General features: G+C 38.7%; 1 protein-coding gene across 18 annotated transcripts in view; it reads left to right on the top strand.

The window, feature by feature from the left end:
- Window positions 1-14,571, top strand: part of LOC149127575 (uncharacterized) — a 291,161-nt gene that overhangs the window by 7,216 nt on the left and 269,374 nt on the right. For 3 of the 18 annotated variants that reach the window (XR_016231773.1, XR_016231774.1, XR_016231761.1), the window contains 3 exons: window positions 4,342-4,532; window positions 8,704-8,837; window positions 11,979-12,864. The exons of 6 other annotated variants lie outside the window; for them this stretch is intronic. The gene's annotated coding sequence lies outside the window, so the exon portion shown is untranslated. Of the gene's footprint in view, window positions 1-4,341; window positions 4,533-8,703; window positions 8,838-11,978; window positions 12,865-14,571 lie in introns of those variants that run through there. 9 more of the 18 variants (XR_016231766.1, XR_016231762.1, XR_016231767.1 and 6 more) reach the window with 6 other exon arrangements.

The following is a 14,571-nucleotide window of genomic DNA, read 5'->3' as shown; positions in this document are numbered from 1 at the left end:
CACAGGAGGAGGCTTAACCTACTGGGCCATGGTGCCAGCCCTGTTGTAATGTATCTTCATCCTCATTTCTCTGATTAGTCAACGGCTGCCTCATCACAATGTATATCACTTAGTACTCCTAAGATGACTTCAGTTTCCTCAGACACAACTGGGCATACTGTTTTCATAGTGGTCATGTCATGTTTGTTTTTTGAATCAATTCTGTGTGGTACAGATAGCTATATGTTTCAGTGTGTGTTAATCAGTCCAGATCTATTCCTATTGGTCACAGAGTTGTGCTGTTCATCAGATTTCCTCTACCCCAATCTCTTTTGTCTTTCTTTTCTTTTTTCTTTTGTTCTCTGAATCTTGATACATTTAAGAAATAGTAAATGAAATGCTAACTAGTCCTTGACTAAACTAAAGAGTAACTCTGGGAATTTTACAATGTGTGAAATTTCCCATGCTCTAAGCAAAGATATCTTATAAGGAAGGTATTTGAGCTCTGATCACTGGGAGTGTTCACATTACTGACCACTAATAAATTGTTTTTCTCACTTGAACTAAACTTTCAACTTAAGATATGGCCCATACTGATTGAATCCTGATTAACTGTTAAATTTTCAGCACTTCAAATTCAACTTAGGTCTGATAACTATATCTATATATCATCTATATAAAATCTCCTCCCTTAGTATCCAATTTGGAAAGGATTGGACCATTTGAAACTAAAAATATCTGGAGTTTGATTAATGTCTTGCAGGTGCTTGAAGAGGTACTTCAAAATGGTATCAGAATTCATAAGTCTTTGTTCTGCCATGAGAGTAGATCAATGACCATCACCAGTGGGTGACTGAACGTGGGTCTGACGGTTTTCTATTAACACTGAGTATTATTGATGATGCCCTTTCACATCCAAATATTCAAGTGATTCACAGTTGTCATCCTGCTGAAGATTGATAGTCAGCCATAAAATGATGGGTTTTTGATGGATTTCACTTCTATTTCTTGACTATTTTAACATTCTCTGGTTAGACGTTCAGTAATTAAGGCCATTAAACTAAAATGCAGCATTTTAAATTTGTATGTATTTACAATCCATGTCCTTTCAAAACTTTCTTTGCAAGTATGGATAAAAAATGAATATAATTGGTACTTTTCTCTTCTATTAATACAATTTTTCTAGGTATAAATCATTGACTTTAAGGTTTGGATTCATTATGGGTTATATTTCATAACTTAAGAGCTTCATATAACATACTAGTTACAGGATAGCCACGAATTCTGATTCTTACTGCTTTAAGAGAAGATTAAAAAGACAATGCATTTTCCAGTTGGAACAAGATAAATATTATTTGAAATTCTGATTGAGTATTCAATAAAAATGAAACAAAGGTTTAGGCTCAAACCAAGCAGTAAAGTAAAACTTGAATTTTAGCTTCTGGCTTACTGTCTTCTGCAGTAGCCATCCGTTATGATTCTTCTGATGGATTTCAATATATAGCTTCATGATATTTTGGCTGGCATTTTCTAGACTTCCTCTCCTCACTTATTGCCACACTAACACTGAAATAATGAGTCCCTTAGTGCCCCCCCATTCTTCTCTTAGTGCTGATTTCATAAATAGATGACAACTTAGACTACTTACCAGCTCTTGTAGCACTGCCATCAATGTCTCAACCATTGTCATTCTCACTTTGAACTGAAAATCATGATTCACATTTCATGAATTAACATGGAATAAATAATGGGCACCGGTGAACTCCCCATCCATTCAATTAGCAAATCCAGTGGGTTCTAGCTTCAGATATTTGCAAACACAACATTTTTCTGTCATTTCTATTGCTATCACTGTGGTCAATGTCACTTTAATTAAAACCCATTTGGATACTCGCAATAACTTTAGGACGTGTCTCCCACTTTAATCCTCATTGTGCATCTCCCAGCTATTTTCAGTATTGCACTGTGATCTGTTGAAAAAGTAAGTAGAAATGTTCCAATGCTCCCCATGTCCTTCAGAGTAAAAGCTGGCTGCCCATCAGATTTAGTCCCCCTAAATTTTTTACTATTTGTCATCTAATCTTCCCCTTACTTTAAACCAGTCACCTTTAATGTGTTGAATGTCAAAAATGGTCCTCCTTGATGTGCCTTTAACACATCAGAACCCCAGTTCTCTTTCCTTTGCATGGAATACTATTACCCGCAAAGAGCTCAGGTTTTTGAGATCACTTTCTTCAGATATAACATTTCATTCTCATTAAGGTCTTCCCTGACCATCTGTTTAAATTTGCACCCTTATTCTCCCTACTTTTCTGTCCTCAATTTTCTTCTTAGCCTTAAAAAATTATTTGTTTATATCTATTTGCAAGAGAGATCTTCTAGCTGCAGGTTTACTTCCCCAAAGCTTGCAATGGCCAGGACTAGGACAGGTCAAAGCCAGGAGCCAGGAACTCCATCCAGGTCTCTCATGTGGGTGGCAGGGACCCAAGTGCTGGAAACAATATCTGCTTCCTCTTAGGGTATGTATTAGTATGAAGTGTGATCAGAAGAGGAGGCAGGACTGAATCTCGGGCACTCTAATACGGGGACATGGACTCTCTAGTAGCAGTGTAACCCACTACACCACAACACCCACCCCCCTCTTCTCAGCACTTACCATCATCTGGAGTACTACATTGTACTTTACGAATTTTTTGATTTGTTTTCAGAACTTTAGTGTAAGCGCAGTGAAGCAGGAATTTTTGTCACTGTTCTTTATTGCCATATTTCCAGTCTTAGAACTATGTCTGACACATGGTAGAACTTCGATAAAGTGTTTAAGTTGTAAACAAATGACACTGAATAATATGCCTCATTAGCACTACATGGTAGGTGTGGCAAAACTATGCAGTCATTTCTCTTTTAAATGTTCCCTACCATACTTCAATAGGTCCCTATTATTGGTCCAAGCTCAGTCCCTTGTCTCCCTGATAGTTTTTTGTGGGAAGATATGGTGGCTTTAATGTATTTTTATCACCTGGAAAAGTGCATGACGATAAACACTGAGTAGTTTGTGAAAGAACAAAGTGTTGAAAGTCAAAGATGGGCATATTCCTGTTCTATAAGCTGGAACTCCAGGAACTGGGGCTCTGAGCACGCTTCAGTAGCATCCTGGGGACCATGATATAGCAAGTTATTTTTGGAGTACACAGAACACTCTTTTCTCTGAAGACAATTTAGAAATAAACACTGTGGGTAACATTGATGCCTTAGGAGTTAGATGACCTAAGATTGATTTTTAAAGTAGAAATGGGCTTTCTTTTAAAATTCTTTTTGACAAAGGGGTGGGCATTGTGATGCTATGGATTAAGCTGCTGCCTGTGACGCCAGAGCCATGTTTTGGTGCCGGTTTGAGTCCTGGCTGCTCTGCTGTTCCACCTCCCTGCTAATTCATCTGATAAGGCAGAGTATGGTGGCCCAAGTGTTTGGGCCCCTGCCATCCATGTGGGAGAGCCAGATGGAATTCCTGGCCCCAACTTCAATCTGACCCATCCCGGATCCATTGTGGGTATTTGAGGAGTGAAGCAGCAGATGGAAGACTTCTGTCTTTTCCTCTCTGATGCCGTGCCTTTCAAGTAAATAAATAAATCCTCTTTAAAAATGTAAAATTATATATATTCATGGCATATAACATGATTTGACATGTATGTACACCATGGGATGATTGGATGTTGCTAATTAACAAATGCATTTTCTTACATAGTTATCATTTTGTAGTGGGAACAACATCCATTATCTTTAGATTTTTCAAGTTATAATATTTCTTCATTAACTAAAATCATCATACTGTACAGTAAATCTCTTGAGTGGACTGCTGTCTGTACTTATGTGTCCTTTGAACCAATGTCTTTCCATTCCACCTCTCTCCTAACCACCCACAACCTTTGGTAACTACCACTCTATTCTCTACTTCTGTGAGATTCTTTTTCAGATTTTGTGCATGAATGAGATTATGTCGTATGTGTTTCTTTGCTTGGCATTTTTCACTTAACCTGATGACCCCTGGGTTCATCCATGTTGCCATACATAACTTCTTTTAGTGGCTGAATAGTATTCCGTGTGTGTGTGTGTGTGTGTGTGTGTGTGTACTACATTGTCCTTATCCATTCATCTGTTGATGAGCACATTCTTTGTCTGCTGTGAATAGTGATGCAATAAACATGGGAGTGCAGGTGTCCCCTTGACATACTGATTTCATTTCCTTTGAATATATCTATATCTACTGATAGATAGATAGATACCTAGTAGTGGGATTTCTGGATCATAGAATAATTCTTTTATTTATTTATTTATTTATTTATTTATTTTTTTATTTTTTGACAGAGTGGACAGTGTGAGAGAGAGACAGAGAGAAAGGTCTTCCTTTTGCCGTTGGTTCACCCTCCAATGGCCGCCAGCAGAGAGCTGGCCTGGAAGAGGGGCAACCGGGACAGAATCCGGCGTCCCAACCGGGACTAGAATCTGGTGTGCTGGTGCTGCAAGACGGAGGATTAGCCTAGTGAGCCGCGGCGCTGGTGAGAGTAATTCTTTTTTTAGTTTTTTGAAGGCCCTCATTTTCTTACATAATGGCTCTATCATCATTGCCATTTAAACCAATCATAATCTTTTCATTTCTTTATCAAATACATATTTCGCATGATAGGCACAAGTGATACAATGCAGCAATGTAAATAAATTGGGTATAATTCAGGCCTTCTACAGCCTACAGGGATTACAAATTGTGATAATTGTTATCATGAAACATAAGGGGGTATTTTAAAAATCCTTTTAAAAAATTATAGGACTATTGGTTGATAGTTCCCATACCTAAAATTCACCCATCTAAAAGGAATCAATTCAGTGTTTTTTGTGCAACTATCACCAGAATCTTAGAACATTCGTTAGGCGAATTGATAATAACTACACTATGGAAACTCACGAATCTTAGAACATTTGTAATGCTTCCCAAATCTCCAGTAGTCGTTAACAGTCATTCACAATCCTTATTTTCTCCTGTCCCTGGTAAACCACTAATCTACTTTGTGCTTCTATGGATTTGTCTACCCTGGACATTTCATAACTATAGTATATGTTGCCTTTTGCATTGCATGTTTTATGTATCCATTCATCAGTGATGGACAATTGAGTTGTCACTTTTGGGTTATCAATAATGCTTTATGAACATATTTGTGTGCAGGTTTTTATGTGTACTTTTTAAAAAATCACTGCAATGATTCTTTTTTAAAATTCTTATTTTTATTTGAAAGGCAGAGTAACACAGACATGAATTGAGATATCTTCTGTCCACTGGTTCACTTCCTAAATGCCTTCAACAGCAAGGGCTGGGTTAGGCTGAAGCCAGGAGCAAGGAACTCCATCTAGATCTGCACATGGGTAGCAGGGACCCAAAGTACATGTGCCATTATATGCAGTCTTCCAGGATGGGCGTTAGCAGGAAACTGGATCAGAACTAGAGGTGGGGACTCTATTCAGGAATTCCAAAATGGGGTGCAGGCATACCAATCAGTAGCTTAACTCATGCACAACGCCAAATCTCTGAATATGCATTTTTATTATTCTTGTATGTATACCTACAATAGAATTTCTGGGTTATATGGTAGTTCTATGTTTAACATTTTAAAAAAAAAATTTATTTGAAAGAGTTATACAGGAGAGGCAGAGAGAGAGAGATTCACTCTCCAGCTGATTGACTCTCCAGTTGGCCGCAATGGTCAGAGCTGTGCTGATCCGAAGCCAGGAGCCAGGAGCCTCTTCAGGGTCTCCCATGTGGGTGCAGGGGCCCAAGGACCTGGGCCATCTTCTACTGCTTTCCCAGGCCATAGAAGAGAGCTGGATTGGAAGTGGAGCAGCTGGGACTCGAACCGGCACCTATATGGGATGCTGGCACTGCTGGCTGTGGCTTTACCCTCTATGCCACAGCACCAGACCTTCTATGTTTAACATTTTGAAAATTGCCAAACTATTTTCCTAAGTGGTTGCACTAATTTACAGTTCTACCAGCAATATATGAGGGTTCTAATTTCTCCACATTCTTGCTAACATTTGTCATTTTTATTTTAGTCCTCCTAGTCATATATATGGTGTCTTATTATGATTTTGGGTTTCATTTCTCTGATAACTAATAATATCAAGCCTCTTCTCATGTGCTTATTGACAGCTAAGAATAGTATATGTTTGAGAGAAATTTTATATTCAAGTGAAGCCTATCTAAAGACAAGCCACTTCAATGAATATGAAATGTGAGTAGTACTTAGCTAGAATAAACAAAAGGGAAAGAACACTCCATGCTGAGAGAACAGATGTTAAAAAGATCCAGAGGCTCAGAGGCACTTGATTTTCCATGGAACTGAGGAAGGACAGTGTGGCTGGGAAGTTTCTGGAGAGCCAGTAAGTAACAGTGAAAGGTTTAGCGAACCCTATGGGAACAAAAGCATACGAAACTTTCTAGGTCATGATTCAGAAAATTAATTACATTCCCAGGGCAAAGGGAAAGCAGATTTTTAAGCTGAGAAGAGAAATAATCTTGATTTATGTTAATAGTGGTTCCACAACACTTTACATGTTCCAGGCATCATTTAAAGATCTTTCCATGTATTTATTCATCCATAACCCTATGAGGTAGTTTATCATTTTGTTATTGCTGCTATAAGAAATTATCATAAATTTAGTGGTTTAAAATAACAGTTTACTTTTCAGTTAAGATCAGAAGTCAGTTTTACTATCGGTTGTCACACTATACCACATAAATATGAATAATTACTATGAAGAAGTTTCTGAAAGATTTCATTTGTGAAGAACATGGAGTCCTCAGGGCTGTGCTGCTCCTGGAGGCTCTCATAGGCAATGCGTTTCCTTGCCTGTTATAGTTTCTGGAAGCTGCCCATGTGGACCTGCATCTCGCTGACATTGGTTCTGTCCTCACAGCTCCATCTCTGGCTGACACTCCTTTCCTGTCTCTTATGAGGGTCCACATGATTACATTGGGCCCGCCTAGATAATCTTCCCAGCTCAGCTCCTGAACCTACTCACATTTACAAAACACTTTTGCCATGTGAGGTAACATACTCATAGGTATCAGGGATTAGGATGTGGATAGAGAAGGCATTATTCTATGATACAAGTATTCACTATTTTCTGCGTAATAACTTGTTCAAGTTCACTCACTTGGATAATGACAGCACTGGGATTTAAACCCAGAGATCTAATTCCAGAAACTGCTAAGCACTTCTGCTTCTCTTAGTTGCTAGATTTCTACAAAAGCATAATTTTTTCTTTTCCATTGGCCCTTACCTTCTTGAACCCTACATCAGTATATTTTGATGATTCTTCTGTTTGCTTATAGGTAAAGCTCAGTGTTTTGTCTTAGATCTGCTTTTTAAAACAGGTTGACTGTATCCTTGATATAAAAAGAACTGAGCATGTTTAATCTTTGCAATGTAATCATGTTGGACATGCACTAACACCCATGATATCATCACCACAATCAAGGTAATTGAAATAACCAACACTTCTCCTAGTTTCCTTCTATCCCTTTGGTTTGTCTGTTGATTTCGGTGGTAAGAACACTTAAAATGCAATGTAACCTTAATGCATTTTGAAGTACACAATACCATATTGTTAACTATATGCACTGGATTGTAAGGTGAATCTCAATTTCCTATAACTGAAACTTTGCACTCATTGAACAGCAACTCCCCATACCTCCATCCCACAACCCTGGCAACCACCATTCTGCTCTCTGCTTCTGAAAAGACCTCCCTGAAATGGGATCTTGCAGCATTTGTCCTTCTGTGGGCAGGTTATTCCATTCTGCTGTACAGGGTTTTCCAGCCTCATCCATGTTGTCGCAAATGGAAAGATTTCCTTTCTTTTAAAAAAGGCTGAATAGTATTTTGTGAAATATATGCATATATATATATATATATATATATATATATATATAACCAACAAGTGTTGCCCTCATTATGCAATATCCCACTGTATATCAGAGCAAGGCTTTGCTTTTTGAATTACTGGATAAAATTCTCATAATCTACTTGTGCATTAAAATACATTCTGAAAATAAGAATGTTTTATAAAATGAACCACTTACCTTTACTACCAAAAATATTGACCATCTGTTAAAGTGTCTCTGTCTATATAAGAAAGTTTTACCCATGGTAATGGCAAAGCTGGTTTGTACGTGTATGTTCACATCTAATTCTTATAAGTACATGAAAAAGTTGGGAACTTGGTAAAACAGAGGATGTGGAAGTGTATCTGATCATTGTATGATGATTTCTTTAATTACAGTTTCCTTGTATGAGATGGAGTCCAACTAAGATGATATACTAGGTTAGGCCAAGTTGTCTGGTCTACTGAGACATGGTTGACAATTGGAAGTTTTTTGCAGCTGAGGTTTTTCTCTCAATTCTTCCTCTGCTCTTGTCTCATGCCTGTGTGTATGTGTGTGTGTGTGTGTGTGTGTGTATGTGTTTGATAGTGGAGGCTGAAATAGGACAAGCAGAAACTTAAGAGACCCGGATTTCAGAATCAGCTCAGCTTTAAATATGACATTGGACCCTTCCCTTAGCCCATTGGGGAGCTAGTTTATCAAATGACAAATAGGATGAACTGTCCTGGGTGATGCTGGATGTCCCTTCCCGCACAATGGATCCACACTTTATTAGTGGTATGGTTTTCTAGGCATTGATGATGTGCCGTCACACTGAAGCTGGGTCAACACAGTTCAAGGGAGACCAGCACAGGCCATGTTTACTTCAGACTCTTGGAATTGGGACTCCTTCTCTAATCCTGCCAGTACTTAATGGAAGCCCCAGGTATTTTTGGTTTTCTTTGAAATGTCTATTCAGATCTCTGTTTCACTTCTGAATGAGATTTAGATTTCAACCTCTAAATTGTTGTGGATACTGAACACTGGCTTTTCATTTCTCCTAGGAAGACAAAGCAGAAAAATTCTTAAATTGCTACATCTCCCATGTATACATCTATGTGTGGTGTGGCTCCAGTGTTTTCTATTTTTCTGGTTCCTCTTTTTTTTTGATTTATGTCTCTTATTTGAAAGGCAGAGTTACAGAGACAGTAAGAGAGACAAGGAGAGATCTTCCATCCACCAGTTCACTCCCCAAAAGCCTGCAAAGCCTGGAAATGGGCCAGGTCAAAGCCAAGGACTTCACTTATGTCTCTCATATGGGTGCAGGGACTCATGCTCTTGGGTCATCTTCTGCTTTCACAAGCACGTTAGCAGGGAGCTGGATCGGAAGTGGAGAAGCCAGGACTCGAGCCAGTGTCCATATGGGATGCCAGTCTGCAGGCATTGGTTTAACCCACTATGCCACAACACTCGCCCCTGGTTCCCACTTTTGGCTGCTATTGTTCACTCCCCCTCCAAACCCCTTGCTTTTTAGTGATGGCATTTGAGTTGATTTCTCTCTTCTCTCTTGCTATTCATATTCTATCCATCTGTATCGCCAGCGACCAAGCCAAGTGTGTTACCCTAGGGAAATGAGCACATTGGAGCTGCTGCTTCTCCAAAGTATTTGTGTGCTGAGGAGCAAATGGAGGGGCATTGAAAGGGCTTACCCCCGCTCTACACCTCAATGATTGTTATGTGGTTTTGCTGTTAAAATAATTCCAGGGTGGGACTATGAGGGTAGGTGGTCAAGTTATTCATATTTAATAAATGAGTATAAGCTTTTTCATATTATAGTATCAGGAAAAATTGAAGTTAGTTGAAGATTCTAGGTGGTGAAAAGTTTAGGAACTTTCAATGGACTCAAGTATGTTTGTTAACCCAGTCCAACTCTGTTCCTAAGTATAAAATTTGAGCTAGAAAATCTTTTTGATCAAAGTCCTCCTTGACTAAGAAGTATGCTCCAGAGGCCAGCACTGTGGTGTAGCGGGTAAAGCCTGCTGCCTGAAGGGCAGCATATGGGCGCTAGTTTGAGTTCTGGCTGCTCCATTTCAGATCCAGCCATCTGGGGAGTAAACCAGAGGATAGAAGACCTCTCTCTCTCTCTCTCTCTCTTTCTCTCTCTCTTTTTTTGCTTTCTGTACCTCTGCCTCTCTGTAACTCTGCCTTTCAAATAAATAAATAAATCTTTAAAAAAAAAAATATGCTGCAGACAGAGCCTTGCAATGCAAAGTGTGATCCCAGACCAGCAAGCAGCATGTGGGGGCCATGTAAGAAATTCAGAGTTAAAGCCTTCAACTCCAGGCGCTACTAAATCAAATTCTACATTTTAAAATCATCCCCAAGTACTTTTAATACACATTTAAATTAGAAAAACACTGTGCTAGGGAGAGCTAGTGTGAAACCTTAAATTAAAAGAAATCCGTATGAGGCTGTCATTGTGGTATGGTGATGCTCGCATCCCACAGAGATGCCAGTTCTTGTCCCTGCTGCTCCGCTTCTGATCTAGTTCCCTGCTGATGGCCTGGGTAAAGCAGTAGAAATGGCCTAAGCGGCTGGGCCCCTGCCACTCACGTAGGATACCTAGATGAATTTCTTGACTTTGGCCTGGCCTAGCCCTGAATGTTTGCAGTCATTTAGGAAGTAAGCCAGTGGATAGAAGATGTCAGTAGGCTAATCCTTTGCCTGTGGCGCTGGCATACCAGGTTCTAGTCCCAGTCGGGGCACCGGATTCTGTCCTGGTTGCCCCTTTTCCAGTCCCACTCTCTGCTATGGCCCGGAGTGCAGTGCAGGATGGCCCTGCACCCACATGGGAGACCAGGAGAGGCACCTGGCTCCTGGCTTCGGATTGGCACAGCACGCCGGCCACAGCGGCCATTGGGGGGTGAACCAAAGGAAAAGGAAGCCCTTTCTGTCTGTCTCTGTCTCTCACTGTCCACTCTGCCTGTCAAAAAAAAAAAAAAAAAAAGTCTGTTTCCCTGTCTCTCTCTAACTCTGACTTTCAAATAAATATATATTAAGAAAAATTGATATAGGTGTGAAAGTATAAATGTTCTTTACTGGTTAAATTTTAGAACTGACAGAAAAATTAGCTTCATTCTACAGGAAAAATTAAATTTTACAGAAAAAACACTCATTTATCGAAGTGTTTCTACTTAATTCCAGTAGCATTCGGGCAAAAAGGAAATTCAGAGATAGTACTATTTATAGGTTTTCAGTTGACAAAAATATAATTTCAAATATAATATTCAAGGGTCTTAAGCTCTGGAGAAGTTGACCCTTGAGGGAATTCATTCTGATGCATATTGACAGGGATAATGTGAGTGTCACTGTGTAGGGAAACATCCCACCATTTAAAAAGCAGTTGTCTGAGCCTAACTGCATTTGTTTCTCTTCATTGTGACCCCTGCTTCTATCAAGGAAGTCTTAGCAAAGGCTTAATCTCCCCATTCTTTGTGTCTTCCCTCCTAATTATAATCACTACCCTATTCAGTAGAGGGCTAATTGTTTCAAAATAGAGTGCTGAAGGAAAGCCTCAGGTGTACAGTTAAATGAGGTGTTAATTGGATGGCAGATGCATTCGCTTGCATTAAGAAAACCAAGGAAGATGTAGTTACAGACTCCACTAGAAAGCCAGGGCATCCTTTTAAGGATTTGTCAATCCTCTTTTAGAAAGGTTTGATGTTCATCTATTTTTATGATCTTGGGGCCTGAAATTTTGCTGAGTTCTGGGAGAAAACACATGCTCGCTGTGATAAATAGAAATAGAATTCAGGCCTTTGTGTGGAATTCTGTTTTCTTGTGCAGGGAAGCAGCCGGATTTCAGGAATCACAAGGATTCTGTGTTCCTTGTTGATTCCCCGCCCCCTCCCCACTGCAGTCAGATCTGCCCAGGGAGGGGTGTTTTCTGCCTTCTCTCTTATCTTCAGCACTTTTCCTTAAAACCCACAGCGATCTATGTATCCACTAAAAGTCATAACCACTTACCACAAAAATGATCCTCACAAAACTGAATGCTGATATGTGCTCATTTTCTAATCTCATTTAGGATCTGTTCTGAGATTTCTGACATTATTCTTCCCTACTCAGAACAGAAGAGCGGATGGTGTGGCCTAGGGTACAAGTGTCAGAAATGAAGAGGAGATGGGTAGCCTGCAGAATGGTGCCTCGGGTGCAATGATATTCTCTCCAAGCCGGTCTCCCAAATATCTCGGGCTCCTGAGCTCCTGTTGTGCTACTCTCTTGTTAAAGAGACCAGTAAATCAGACAAAAACTAGCGTCTTCAGATGGGGCTCTAACTACTCTGGGGAGGATATGAAGGGAAGCTGTTAAAATGTGGATTTCTTGGTTTGGCTTCAGTCAGTCAGAATCAGTGGGCACAGCTCTCGGGAGTTTCCGGGAGACCTCTGGGTGATTGATATGAACAATGACCACTGGTTATATCCTGGTGTAGGCTCTGGTAATTCAGTGTCAAAGATTGCTAAAGTAGCCCCCTGCCAGTCATTTATCCTTGTCTCTAGGAAATCAAGCATGTGAACTAAAAAAAAGGCAGAGTAAAATTTTTAGTATGGGAAACATAAGTGAAAATTGTGTAGGTCTTTTTAAATTCCCCAAACATGTTCAGAGTAGAGTATTCTTAATGGCTATTCAGCAATTAGAAAAGAATAACACAATCATTTAGCCATGGTATTCTTTAAGAATGGCTAATCTAACTAAAACAAAATACAAAGATAGGTTAATATTTCTGTCTTTTCATTCACATAATCATACTCTGCAGGAGAGAGATGGCAATTATTCTTTTAAAATTCTTAAAATTACTTTCCATATTCATATGCTATGATCTGTGCTAAACATGGACTTCATGGAAACCACAGATGTCAATGAGGCTAGAGTAGAATAGCAAGACTTGAAAGAAAATACGAGGATGAATGGGAGTTTCATCTGAAAAAGCAGTTGTAGATTCAGTCATTGGAACCTTTGGGGACTAATTAGCAAGGTCCACAGGGGTGAGGCTGATAACAGTGAATGCCCCAGGATATTGAAAATGGAATGCTTCTCTAATTTAAAAGGCAAGTTAGGCATTTCAGAAAGAGTTCTTTCTCTGGTCAGAAGCATTGTTTTTGTAGTTAAACTGGTGATTGTTAAAGTATCATTAATAAATACTAAAACTAATTTACATGTTTGTGTAAATTGGAATGTTCTAGGAAGTCAGAAGTTGTAAAACTATTTTTGTTTTTATTCCTTTAACTGTTTGAAGAATTTAAGACTGTCTTAAGAATCCAAACACAGGAAGAATAGATTATGCATTAAAACTTGTTAATTTCTGGTAGAAGTTTGCGTTTATATGAACATCAGAATTTTTAACAAGATCAATAAAATGCTATCCATTCCTATAAAAAGATTTAATGTATTCAATTAAGGGAAAAATGCTTATTACTGATATTATGAAGATTCAAAGAGCCTGTCACTGATTATTAACTGATATTTAAATGCCTTTTGGAAATTATCTTCAAAATTTTAGCTGCCAGCTTGAATTGTGCTCTTTTCAGCCTTGGAAAGAAAAATCACATTGGCTTTCTAAAGGTCTTCTGATGTAATTACAGAGCTATATTAATGTGTATCATTCTTGCAGGGTAGAATTGCTTGACTTTAAGAAAAAATAAGTGTTTGTTATAACCAAATTTAGTATTTCTTGGGAATAAGTCTAACTAGTTTGAGATACTATTCTGTATGAAAACAAGCCTGATGGGAATGTGAATATACACAGAGCTTTGTTCTTATGTCAAATACACAATTAGGCGAAATGGTAATAGAGAGTAACCAGTACTTACATTGGGCTCCCCTCTGAGGCAGGAGTGTTCCAGTGTATATATTTTACCCCCATATCTTCACACTATATTTGTTAATTATCTCCTTGTGAACTTCAGGGAATGAGTTCTCTAAGCTTCAGTTGACCTGAGCTTTTGTCACTACTCAAAAAGTGCTGAGGTAGATAGAAATGCTGCCTTTGTACAGCTTCAAGTCAATATCCTTGAAATTACTCCTAACCCACCCCTAATTTCCTTTTTCTGTTCTTTGTGAACAACTTTTTTGAAGACAAATGGGAATAAGAAGTTAATTTTTTCAATGCTTAAGCTACAGATGTCAAAAGTTTACAGTCATGATATTTAGCAAAACTTTGGAAGATGATTGCTGTTATCTGCAGTTTATTATTCTCCAACATAATTTTCACATGTTTATAGATAAGCTTATGCTGGGTCTTTGGTAGAATCAATTTATGAGAGTGAAATCTCTCCCACATTAAATATTGGTGAGGGTATCAGACAACTGACACATATACTACTGATGAGAGTATAAATTAATATTACCACATTGGAAAACAGCTGCACAGTTTCTTATAAATACATTCTATCCAGTCATTCTACATCTTGGAATTTACTTAACATACAAGGAAATATGTCCATGAAAATAAATGTGCGAAAATATTGACAGCAGCTTTATTTCTAAGAATCAAAAACTGAAAACTGGGACCATGGGACCAGCATTGTGGTATAGCTGTTTTTTTTTTTTTTTTCAAGATTTATTTATTTGAAAATCAGATTTTACAGTGAGAGGAGAGGCAGAGAGAGAGGTCTTCCATC

The sequence above is a fragment of the Oryctolagus cuniculus genome, chromosome 3 (genome assembly GCF_051225735.1).
Source record: "Oryctolagus cuniculus isolate XC-2025 breed Fujian yellow rabbit chromosome 3, ASM5122573v1, whole genome shotgun sequence".
Taxonomy (NCBI): domain Eukaryota; kingdom Metazoa; phylum Chordata; class Mammalia; order Lagomorpha; family Leporidae; genus Oryctolagus; species Oryctolagus cuniculus.
This window is presented reverse-complemented; position numbering and strand designations above follow the sequence as displayed.